Consider the following 13,437-nt stretch of genomic DNA (forward strand, 5'->3'; position numbering starts at 1 on the left):
TTCGCCTAATTGTCTGTTGTATTCAGTTCGTACGATCACATAGTGCAGTTTACACAGCTGAGATAAAACGGTTGACATTCGAATTAAAAAAAAAAAACTCGGGCTACGATGCGAATAATAATAGTATGACATCTACTGTACCTGTAAAAATTAAGAACACCAACAAGCAGAACATCTGTTACATGTTATAGTAATGCTGAGCAGTGACGCTTGCGTACACTTTTTGAAAGGCTAATTAAACGAGCTTTTTCATTGTTCTTGTTAACCACGACCGTTTTAATTTCTGTAAGCTCAGTGGTATAAGGCGTAATTTCAGTAAAGTGAATTGAAGACGGACTCTTTGAGCGTCATGGTGCGAGACTCTCAGAGAAACGAGATATGGGTCACCGTCAATCAAGTTACAATCCACTGCTTACCTCTTAGGAGCTTGAAGCCAATCGAAGTGCTGTGCGTTGCAGCCAATGGAGGTCCACACCGCTCGTTCGTACTCAAGGGCGGACGACCAACTGCGAATACCATGTAACGGAAATGATCGAAGGAATGCCACATAATTGTCATACCATATCAAATTTTCACTAACAATTACGCACCCATCATAAGAATGCTAATCGAACTAAGATTCAAATCAATTCAGTTTTTATTTCATCTCAATGATGAGTGCAGGCTGGGAAGAAAAGTGACGCTTGCGACGCAAGAAGAGCCCGAGCCTCCCTGATACATAGAAGGCAACGAGGACATATGGGTGATGGATGGATGAACATAGGCCATGAAAGGTTTTCCGCAGTACAAGTGAAAATATACATGTACAATAATGTTATGCAGAGAAACTCTAATATTAGTAAGCAGTTTGTTACTGCGCAAATTCCGAAATACAGTGCCAAATATAGTAATGGAACACAAAACACTATTTACATGAACAACAACCGCATGCACACAAATTGTAACAAACATGAACGACCTCCCGACAACCCAAATTGCAAAGTGCAACTTAAGATATGCATCAACGCAAAGCACAATATATACAGACATTTACACTAATGTCTGAACCGTGCACCATTTTCTCGATTTTCACGGTAAAAGCGCTTCCCTAATATTACGTGAACTGCATTTTTCAATAGTTATTTTTCGCTGAAGTAATTTAATAAATGCGAAGCATTTCTTAGCGAAACTTTGGCACTTTAAGCCTATCTATCTATCTATCTATCTATCTATCTATCTATCTATCTATCTATCTATCTATCTATCTATCTATCTATCTATCTATCTATCTATCTATCTATCTATCTATCTATCTATCTATCTATCTATCTATCTATCTATCTATCTATCTATCTATCTATCTATCTATCTATCTATCTATCTATCTATCTATCTATCTATCTATCTATCTATCTATCTATCTATCTATCTATCTATCTATCTATCTATCTATCTATCTATCTATCTATCTATCTATCTATCTATCTATCTATCTATCTATCTATCTATCTGGACGCTTATTTTCGTGGTCGTCCCCTCAACATGACACACAACAGAATTGGCAGAGAAGGACATTCGTGTGCGCCGAATACGATACCACGCCCTCGGAATACGGGTATGCGCCACACGTAACTATTAGTCGATATGAATGCAGGAACAGTGAGCGAGAACGGACTGTGGAAACGTTAGCGCGATAGCGTTAAGGAGCTTGTGTCGCAGATGTGGTGGTTGCATCAGGAGCGTTGTCGGTGAACGAAAAATGAGATCGACCAAAAGAATAAAGGTCACGGTTCTAGCAGGAATCGAACCCTGGCACTCTGCGTGGCAGTCGAGTATTCTGCCACAGAGGCACGCGAATGTTTGTAACTGCGTTGGGGAAAGACCCTGTACAGGAGACATGCAGGGGCAACGTCAATCGTGGTTGCAGTGTTGGCTATCCGCTTTCATAACAATGCAATAAACAGTACATGTGCACTCGTATAAATCCACAAGCTATAGTCATCCGTTGCTAGGGCCTGGAGGTATACGCTGACAACCGCTACTCATGATACGCACATAATCGCACAGTAGCACGCACTAGAGTTTACTAAGACTGACTTCTCTGTTCTGACATGAGTGCCGACGTTACGTCGGATTATAAGCTACCCTTAAGGCGTCAGTGTAGACGATGTGCTTGGTAAGCCCGCGATATGCGCACAACTAATCAATGTGCAGAGAGACGTCGCTACACCTAGCAACGCTGAGTTCATAGAAAAACAAAGTATCATAGGGTGCTCGCTTCCTGCTTCATATGACATTGACTCCCACATTGCATGAGATCTGCCCTAATTTTTTAATCTAAACAAATACGTGGCACCAATCAAACAGTGATGACGCAGAATAAATGTAAATGTAGACGTAAGCGTAGGTAAGTTACCCGCGTATTAGAAGGGGATTTCGCTCTTCTTGCCATTGCCATCCTCCCTGAACAGTTGAAATGTATGCCGTCTTCTCGAGTTGGTATGTAGTAGCCGGAAGCATAGACGGTATGAATAGAATAAGGAACATGGCCTTATATTAACTTATTGTCGAACAGACGCGAGTAGGCAGTAAATAGGGGGTTAGAGTTTCCAGTGTGTCGCCCCCTATCGCAAAGCGCTGTTCTCTGCCAAGATTGTTCCACATTACTTTAGTTTTGATCATGTTAATTCTCAGACCTACTCTTCTACTTTCCGTATCCAGTTCAGTAATCATGAGTTGTAATTCGTCTCCCGCGTTACTCATCAATGCAATGTCATCAGCGAATCGCAGTTGATACTGCTTGATAAAGTTTGATACTGCTTGCAATAGGTAGGAACATATGTATGACACCTTGAGATATTGAATGAACGGCATTGTTAATAGAAAAAGAAGAACCAAAAGCTGGTAAGACAGTGTAAGATATGCGTGAAATGTGATTGGTGAGCAGCGTGTGCAGTTCTCTTAAAATGTGGTCGTTCTTATAGCGGGTGGGAAAGTTGTTGGCTCTCACATAGATTATCAGAGCAGAAATAGTTGATCGCCAGTGGAACACGGTACAGCCTGGACTTGGGTCGTCGCGACCGCAAGTCTACACCAAAATTGTAATCTAGCAAAGTTCTATTTAGACACGAGGATATGCCGTATGGTTCAGGCATTCCTGAACAATTTCAGATTCTTAGTATATCTTTTGACATTGCTCTAAAAAAAAACGCCAGGCCTGCGCTGAAACCGCAGCACAGTCACAGCGAAAGCTGGAAGAGCGGCGTTTCTAGAGCCCGTTAAGCTCACTTGGGGCTACAATACAAGTACACTAGAAAGGTACCCACTACGCCATAAATCACAATTTTTGTGAAGTTGGGAAGCACCTACTAAGCAATTATTCGTCATTCTGCGGAGAAGCGAGGCACCAGCTACACGTCTGTAAGGCATTATGTGTACTTTGTTGACACGACGACTGATGACGATGAAGAATTAAGGCTCAGCCTTTGTAATGGGTTGGAATCTTTAAATGGCCCACCAGTTATGTAATTTGCATTGGGTGACGCCCGGTCGTTATTTCCCTCTCCCGTCATGCTGTATAACATAGGCTGACGTGGGAGAGAGACGGGGGGGGGGGGGGGAGGCGAAGAACTTTACTGAGACCCCAAGGAAATGGATCATGCGTTTATGGGCTTCCTTGGCAACCAATACAAGTGCACTTGCGAGGAACCCACTACGCTATAAATCATTGTAATTTTACTGAGACTCCGAGGAAGTGGATCATGCGCTTATGAGCTTCCTTGGCAACCAATACAAGTGCACTTGCGAGGAACCCACTACGCTATAAATCATTGTAATTTTTGAGAAGTAGGGCAGCAGGCACTGTGCCATTTTTCGTCATTCTACGGAGAGCGTTGGTACCTGCTACGCATGTAAGGCATTATGCGCACTTTGTTGACGCTGTGCCTGATGACGATGAAGAATTATGGCAGAGTCCTTTGTAATGGGTTGGAAGCATTCAACAACCTACTCGTTGCGCAATTCGCATTGTGTGACGCCTGGTTACAAAATTCGCGTTGTGCGACGCTTGGTGCTTATTTTACTCTTCTACCACGCTATATTGCATATGCTAATGTGGTTCCTTCCCGACATGAAGCCTGTGTAGGACCTTTTTCCAAAGCAGTTTCAAGCACCGGCATGGCTCAGAGGTTGAATACTGGGCTCCCACGCAGAGGGCCCAGGTTCGAACCTCGTTCCATCCTGGAATTTTTTTCTTATTTCGTTTTTTTTCTTATTTCGAGCGATACTGGTTACGGACACCGGCGGCGGCGGCGGCGGCGGCGGCGGCGGCGGCGGCGGCGGACAACTACGGCGCCAAAAACGGCCGGTGAAATGATCTCATAACAGCTTTCGCTGTAATATGCTCATGCCAGAAACGACCAGTCGATAGGCGCGCACATGTATTCATAATTTACAGGCTAGTAGGATTCAATAGAGGTGTTTCGAAATGTTTTTATCATTTACGATTAACTGCGACCGTTCAAGTGGACAGACATCATATATTTTTGCTTTATGTGCTCATATTATCTGTCATTTCTATGCAAACTGGAAGGAGCTCTTTGTTAAGAGCGTTACGCGAGTACTTGCTTGTTATTTATTAGTCATCAGCATATCATGGCATTGTTAGCACTTTTATTCTTCAAAAATCTAATCGTGAAATGTCATTGTGTGCGGATTGCATTGTACATGCAAAACGTATCGTTCGCGAAATTTTATGCAGATACACGTTTCCAATGCACAAATTTACTACTATCCGATTGGTATTACTCTTGCGAAAATCATGTCACAAAAAAAAAAAACGGTACGCATTGGACGCCTTCCATGCATAGCGTCCCAAACAGTATATAAGGACCTAGAAAGTATAGGGCATCCTCGTAGTCTGCATTACGCACGAGGTACTGAACCCACTGTTCAAGATGTCCGCAGCAAACTCTGCATTTCTCCTAATTGTCTTAGTCATAATCGCGATGATGTAAGTATAATTATCATTGCTCGTAATGATAAGGCATCTTTTCATGGGGCGTTTCGTATCACGAAATGCCGTAAAAATCGAGCTACTGAATTTTCACACTGTGTATGCTCATTATTGTAGCTCCTTCATACTTTGCTTACTATTGACCTCTCCTAATGATGCTCAATCGCTATAAGCCACAATGCCGAACAGCGCTTAGCTGTAATAGAGGTTTCTAACCTGGCAGATAACGTAGACGACACTCTGCAAGCATGACATAATTATCGAGTACTTACTCGATTTTAGTGCCTCGACACACTTCGTGAATTAGATCAGTCGGGACCCTATTTACTGCGCCAGAAGCTAGATGCCAACGCGGCCGGACGCCTGTATTTTCTTAGGGACAATGTGACGCGCGCATTGTCAAATCCCGCCGATACAGAATCACCTTCTGAGCCCTGCCAAGTATCTTTACAGAAGCCGCCATATTCAGAGTTTGTGTGCAGAGCAAATAATAATATGGCAGCTTCGCACTAGCGGTGCCAATCCTGAAGGAGGGGCGGAGCTGTATGGGCTTCCTTGTTTCTTTTTATTTTTTTATTTCTTTCTTCTCTTTCTCTGTGTTTCTTGTATCTGTTTCATTGCGATACCAATTATATGGACACTTTTGGCGGATTTTTGCCGTCGCCGCTGCTGTCGCCGCCATGTTACGGATATATATATATATATATATATGTATATATATATATATATATATATATATATATATATATATATATATGAGGCACAAAGAAAAGTAAAGCAGAAGAAAGGAATTCAAAAGTACCCAACCGGGGATTCGAACCAGCGACCCCTCGCTCCCCAGCGTGCTGCGTTTGACAACTGAACCACAAGCCATGTATGCGCCGGCGAAATAACGCCGAGCTGTTTATGTTTACCATTTACCACTGGTGGCACGCAGATTTCGGGGGAGCTTGAGCGTGTTTTCTATCACGCAACGCGCCTACACTTTCTTTCAATTTGAAAAGTACCCTTGAAACGCGCACGACAAAGTGGCCCATTTCTGTACCAACTCGTGATGTGGAACGAAAAGAAAAGACAGCACCGGGCACACCTTGCGTCGGACGCCCCCATGTGGCAGGAGACGCAGAGGGGTCACTCCACGCGCCGCAGTTTAAAAGAAAAGGAAATATCTAAGAGCATCTGATTCTCCATTGTCGACACGCAGTCTTGCCCAATCCCCCAGAGTGGGTGTGCGCCATAATTTTGAGGAAACAAACAAACATTGTCGACACTTGCAGCGCGTTGCTCAAGCACAAAGACGTAACAACTGTGACAGTTGTTATTTCACGCTTGCCCTGTGCATGCCTGTGCGTTAATTTCGGGCGTCCTTTGTGCTTCAGCGGCGCGCTGCAAGTATCGAGCTGCTTGTCGTTTTTCGTGTGACATTCCAATTTCTTGCTATCGCATTCACTGCTTCGCAAATGTGACTTTCTTGTATCTGTTGATTTCGATTTCTTTCTTTTTATTGCTTTCTTTATCTCCCTATCTATTTATTACCCTTTTTTATTTCTTTCTCTTCTCTCTTTCTCTGTCTTTCTATGTGTTTATGTACTTATTCCCTTTATTTTTTTTTTCTATCTCTTTCACGTGTTTCACGTGCTCCACTTCACCGAGCAGAGTTTTCGTTTAACGCTCGCACCTGGTGTACTCGGCAGAGGGGCTTGCCCTATTCCTGTGGCGCGTACCCTCCTGTGGTTTTCTGCATACAACAAAGTTTTTACGGCCAGGTCAAAAGGCGGGTACTCATTTGTAAAACCATAGCCATCTTTAAAAATATGTATATTGAAGAGGGTGTGTTAAAATTTACCAAGAACTCGCGCACACAATGCAGATTTTTAACGAAACAGCGGATATTTACATTATCATTTCCTGCTTTAGATATTCTACCATTAATGTTCATGCAAACGTAATGTATATTTTTTACTCATAGTTGCAAACTTGCAAACACTTGCTTCAAGGTTTCTTAGTTGGGCTAGTTGGTTCATGAACATTGTGGCAAAACAGCGCAGAAAATGGAACGAAAAGCCCACGACACAGCACGGCGTCCTGTATACACTTCCTCTCGTTTTCTGCGCTGTTTTTCCACAGCTGGCTTCAATTTATTATCAAGATCATGATCATCGCTTATTAACTATTTTATGTGAAACTGTTAGGTCACCGAAGGTCTTCAAGTGTAGTGCGATTGACATGACCCCTTGTTTTTCCTCTTCCCGCAGCAATACCTCGACTACAAGTTCGTGGGCCATCAGAGGCACATGCCTAAGCCCAGGAGTAGTAAGCCATTTCATATTCACGTATCTGCGATTGAAGTAGCTTCAAGAGTAGGCTTCAAGGGCTATTAGGGCTGTAGATACGCTATTTACATTTCCTTATTATCCAACAAGACAAACTTGGAGAGTTGGTGGTAATTCACAACTGACCAGCTGCAGCGCTGAAATGTCGACCACAGAGTAACATAGGACTGGGAGTCAGTGCTGGTGTCGTGAGCCTCTTTTTTTTTCTGTGATCGTTTTTTGGCGCTGTACCCCGTAACTCACTTATGGTTATCGTCATTACTGGGTTGTCATGCCTGTGAAGAATACGTGCTCCTGTAGCCCAGTCGTCACAGGCCTCCGTGTTCGACGACAGAAGGGTCGGAGGATAGATTGTCTCATCTGTAGCCTGAGCCGAAGCTTTGTGTTTTTTTATTTGCGACCAATTGACATTTTACTTTGCTTAGTTCGTGACCTCCATCAATTCCCAGTAGGCTGCGACACAAAATACTGGCGTGTTAATAAAAAGTGGCAAACCCAAGGTTTCGGCCTTTGAGAAGTGTTACGTAAAACGGTTACGACGATGGTCACGTATTGCGAGACATTTTCCGAAAGGTTCAAGCATGCAAGTGAATGTATTTGGAAAATAACTACCAAATATTTTCTTTGCTACTACTTTTAGGCGCTGCGAAAGTGAAGTAGCTGATTTTTCCGGTCTCGTCAGTGTCGTATGCGATGTCTGCCTTTCACATTTTGTTAAAATTGAAAGTGCGTTGAGGAAAGTGCAACAAATGTTGGATGTTGGCAGCGTGTCGGCGTCGTTTCTTTCAGCTTTTTTCCTTTTTGCGCGTTATAAAAGTGAACATAAATCACCAACATGCCCAAAAATATGTTGTTTTAAGTCTAGATCACCAGATGGACGCGGCACGTCTATAGCACACCCATAATCCGCAGCAAGTGGCAGAATAGATCAAAAGTGGTTCATGAGGAAAGCAGTAGCGCTTAAACTTCCTTTCGTTCCAAGACCTATTTGTAGCGAGCCTGAAAGAAGGGGTTGACCCGCTACCGCTTGATCCCAGCTGCTGACGATAATTATGAATTATGGCTGAGCCTCTTTCCACCGGCGGGAAGCTTTCTACCACCCACTGGTAATAATAATATTTGGGGTTTAACGTGCCCACTGGTAATAATAATATCTGCGGTTTAACGTGCCAAAACCACGATATGATTATGAGGCAAGCCGTAGTGGACGACTTCAGTAATATCTACCACCTACGGTTCTTGAAGGTAGGCCACCCTTCAAAAGGACCATCTCAGTTTTTATTTTTAATATTTCCAGAATATAGAGACATTAAGAATTATGGTGCAGAAGAGCTACGTCTCTATACGGTTTCTTCTAAAGTTCTTTTTCATAATTGCCCTCAGAGTGAAACATTTTTATAAAACACAATTCTTGTTTTCCTCGGAAGCTAATCACCAGGTGTGTTTCGTTGCGCAGTAGCTCGTAACTCTTGAACTAATGAATATTTTTCAGTGTAACTTCCCATGCTTTTTCGCTCGCATATTAATCTGTGCAATGAACTAGGATAATTGAAAACCATGAATAAGTTTCGATATTATGCAATTTTAATTGAATGCAGCCATCTGAAAATACACAATATTTTTTGGTTTTTGGGTCGTGAGATACTTAATATCGAGGATATCGTAAATATTCTTGTTCATTGCATCGCCTGTATATTCGCCTTCAGTGCTGCTAAGTCCTTTTCGTGCACCAATCTGGCGTGGTGGCCACACATTGGGTAAAATTGATAATTTAGTCTTCGTTACTTTAAATGTTTTTGTACCTAAGACATTTGAAGGGTGTTCTAAAACAGCACTTCTGAAGGCAGACACAATCTACTCAGGATCGACATACATAAAAAATCACAGTTTCGCCGCAAGGGCGAAGCAATGAATGTGACAGCAACAAATTGAAAGCTTATAAAAATTAAGGCTAGCAGCTCAGTCTTCGGAGCCGATCTCGCGTAACTCCACAAAACGCTGCTGTAAGGGAAGAGGGCCACTCCAGGGAGCTAAGCATTTTTCGCGCTGTCTATCTTGTCCGTCTGATGATGTCTCTCTAGAAAGCGCGCGAGCCAGCGCTCGGGACCCACCTTAGGGTCGAAGTTCACAGTTGCTTCTCGAGCGATTTCCAGGTCGCGTAACTTGGCAAAGCTTTCATTTTTATGAGAGCGTGATTTTGCGGGGACACAATCAACGACACTGAGTTAACAGATGGGGCACGTATGATAATAAAGAAGCTCCGCGTAAAACTCCTCCGTGATTTGTGTAAGTAATGCGAATCTGTAGATTTACTGTAGGAAACTCGGTGGTCGTTGCAGCTTCCCATGAAATGTTGAAATGTGCCTTACCGATGCCGCCCGGCATGCTTTTTCTAGTGTTCGTTGGAGTCTCGAACAGCCTGATGGAATGCGCGTTCCAGCACTACCAAAGCGCGTGTTAGTCAAGAAACTTTAGCCAAGACAGAATTTTTCTGATGTCCACAATCCTCCGTGTTTGATTTATATGTGTTGCTGCAGAGGACCTTCATCCCTCTTTCGCGGGATATTTCTTCAAAACCTTCATTGAAAGAGTGCCCTTTCCATTAGTTTTGTAAAAAGGAGAACACTTTCGTGAAAGAAGAATGAAATGCTGACTATTTTTACGAAAAAAGGAGTTGCAAAAATTGCAGTGTTTTAGCCCGGCTATGCCAGGATACACGTAGCGTTAGCAAAGGTTCAGTTGATTATTCTTAGCTTTCCAGATTGTCTAGGATTAGCTTGATTGTCATGCTTACTGCTGCTCCATTGACACACACACGGTATACGTATTATGTGGCACATGCATATTTAATTTTGCTCAACATCAGGTTGCTTCTTTATTGCCACAAAGACGGCTCGGTGGTCAGTGAAGTAACACGCTGCCGTCTCTATGGCCCCAACACAGCAAGCTCTAATTGCCAGGCAACTACTACGGGATCCGATGAGATAAGCTACTCGGCTCTTCTGCGCCGTCGAGCTGCATTAGCGCTCTCATTCTCCATGGCTAAACCACACTGGCAAACGCCCGTCAGAGGCGCTATCAAGCGGCCCCGGTGCAGTGTCAGACGGCGACTGCATAGCGAAGGCGAATAGCTGCGCGCGCGCTGGCGCCACTGTGTCTACGACGTCACTCCTCTCGAATGCGGCGCAGACCAGCAGCGGCGAGGCGCGTGAGATGGCATCTCCGGTGATCCAGCTGTGTGACACCACTGATCCTCGCGCATGCGCAGCACGGCTCATGACGCTCCACGCGAAATCGGCTCCGGCTAGGAAAGTGTAGCTAACGCTACAAAAGGATTTGTGTCATCCAGGGGCGTAGCCAAGGGGGGGGGGGTTGGGGGGGTTCAAACCTCCCCCGAAATTTTTCAGTTTTGCTTGCGTATATAGGCACGCACACATAAAACGCACGCACGAACATACATAAAGTATGGTTGAACCCCCCCGAAAAAAATTTCTGGCTACGCCCCTGGTGTCATCCTATGACCAGAGGAGCTCCTCATGATCGGACGAAGTTTGTGTAGCTGACGGGGCTTAATGGAATTATTGTAGTTTTAATTAGCAGTTACTGAACTGATTTTCAGTAAGTCTGTGACCACGAATTGAATATATATGAGCTACAGCGTAATTGCGAACTTCTGAACTGTAGGAACTTCTTTTTTTTCACTCTTTTTTAGCCTTGCAACTATCCTGACAACAGCACCTGCAGAGGTGTCTGCATTTGTGGCCTATTCAGAGATACTTTTGGCCTGACGCATATATGCATGGAACCATCATATGTGGGAAGGTATCATTGAGGCAATAAACATTGATGCTGGTCTTCACAGAATTTGCCTTGAATTTCTTAACCTCAATGGCGATCAAGGGTTGCGCACCCAAACTCTCGACTTCTCAGTTACGACGTGCGGGACAATATTATTAGCCTAACTTTGTTACCTTAATTTGGTTGGTTAAATGCTAATTAGCGTGCGTCATTTATTAACACATAACTCTCACAACACTCATAGCCGACTATGTCGAACTTAGGTAAACCGAATTATCCTTTATACCAAACTATTTTCAAGCATTACTATGCTTTAACGTCAATGTATAGGAAAATGTACGGCTACATCGAACATAAATAGCCGTAACACTTGATATATCGAACTTGGGTCAGTGCGATACACCCCAAGAAGTCGGCCTTCCCTCAAAAGAAGTTGGCTTTTTCTCAGGGAAGGGGACTTCCTCGTATGCATTCGGGAGAGCGAGTGGTGCGATCAGGAGGGCACCGCGCCGAACGAGTAGAAGCTACCGCTTGCCATCAAGTGCTTTACCCCATGATTCCTTGCCGCGGCCGTCATGCGGGGTCGCCATTCGCTTCTCAGCTCCATTTGCTAACGCAATGGCTGCCATAAAACGGAAGAACCTGGCTGTTTTGCGCAAAGCTGACGAAAATCAGCACAGTTGATTATCTCGCCAGAAGTCTCCCGTCGCTGCTGCGTACACAATCCCAAGAAGTACGCGATCATATTGAACAAATTTAGGGCAGCTTTGCACTGGAGGTGCCAAGTTTGAAGGAACAGCGGAGTTTGGCAGCCTTCCTTAGTTTACCTGCCAAGCCTCTCCTAGCGATAGCCGCATGAGCATAGAAAGGAACAGTTAAGCCTAGGAAAGCCAAGTTGAGCCCCTCTGCCTCTCTCTCTTTTTATCTCCTTTTCTCCTCTTTTTCTGGTTCTCTCGCCCACAGAAAGATACCAGTCATTTGCTTCCCATTAATGAATGTTCTGCTAAGGTGTCTAGACAGCCGAGTGGTTACGACGCTCGCCTTCGGACCGTGGGTACACAGATTCGAATTCCACCACACCAAGAAAATTTTTTATTTATTCTCGCCCTCTCCTGTTCTCTTCCCTCCTTCTTTCCTTCCTCCTCTCCACTTCGCCGAGCAGATTCTTCGCTTAACCCTCGCCTCCCTCCTCCTTCCCGGCTCCTTGCCTCAGCACTTCCCGTTTTGCTAGGCTTTACTCTCTCCCCACTCCAGGCTCCACCTTCCTTCGCTCCGCTTGCTCCCTCCACTGTCTTCGCTTTCCTTCGCACTTGCTGTAGTCGGTAGTGGGGCTTGGCCAATTTCTGTGGCACGTACCCGGCCGAGTTAATGCGGACATCGGAGTTTTGCCAACCTTAAAAACCTCCGCTGTTATGACATGCTCAGTATTCGGGCCAAGCCATACTAGAGGCTTACGGCACCCAACGTGCCCGTACACTTGCGTATGAGGATGTTGATTCGCGGTTTGCATCGATGCCGTATTTTCTCGGCTACGAGCCGTGTCTGCATATAGCCCGCATTCCTAGCTACAAACCGCGGAAAAATAAAAACTAAGAAAGTCCCGCGTATTTCGTTAAGCCGCCTTCCTTGCATTAGCGTCATGCAGTGCCGTGAACCCTATTTGCGCACTGAAATTCGCATCAAGGATACGGTAAATTTTTTAAAAGTTTTATATCGAATTCTACGATATATCGAACTAATTTCAGTTCTTTAGCGAGTTCGATATATGCCGTTTCGACCGTACTGACGACAAGTCTGCAGCAGAACAGCCCTTAGAGCAACAGCTGTACTCCTCCAGTGCGAAACCAGAAGACGCCTCGTTCCGTGAATCTGACCAGCGCCATCTGACCTTAAGCTAAGCTAATGCCATGCCAGCGTTTCTGAGCGGCGGTGCTGGCGTCTATGAGCTGCGTCAACGCCACGGAAAATTGTTTACACATTGTCCGTGAGGTTACGCCAAGTTCATGCCGATATATTCGCGCCGACGTTTCTCCAGCATATCAGCGCGTTAATTACATGTTTCATTATACGCGCATCGCGTGTCGTCGTAACGCCGGGCAAACAGCTTCAGCGAAACGCTAGTGCGGCACGTTCGCAAGCGCGAACAGCGTCTCAAGGTCAGCCTTAAGTGACTATTTTAAGGATTACATGTAGTTTTTGTAGGAACACTCGCCCCAATCGTAAATAATTTTGGGCTCAAAATCCTGCGCCACCGAGAAAACGAATTTTTTTTATATTGAGTAAAAAGAGGCGTGCGAATGTGATATTTCGAAC

General features: G+C 44.4%; 1 long non-coding RNA gene across 1 annotated transcript; it reads left to right on the forward strand.

Moving 5' to 3' along the window:
* Positions 1 to 4,872: 4,872 nt before the first annotated feature.
* LOC119372449 (uncharacterized) lies at positions 4,873 to 11,190 on the forward strand. Its single transcript, XR_005179530.2, has 3 exons — positions 4,873 to 4,990; positions 7,249 to 7,306; positions 11,039 to 11,190. It is a non-coding gene; the product is annotated as an uncharacterized LOC119372449 (long non-coding RNA).
* Positions 11,191 to 13,437: the final 2,247 nt, after the last annotated feature.

The sequence above is a fragment of the Rhipicephalus sanguineus genome, chromosome 10 (genome assembly GCF_013339695.2).
Source record: "Rhipicephalus sanguineus isolate Rsan-2018 chromosome 10, BIME_Rsan_1.4, whole genome shotgun sequence".
NCBI lineage: Eukaryota > Metazoa > Arthropoda > Arachnida > Ixodida > Ixodidae > Rhipicephalus > Rhipicephalus sanguineus.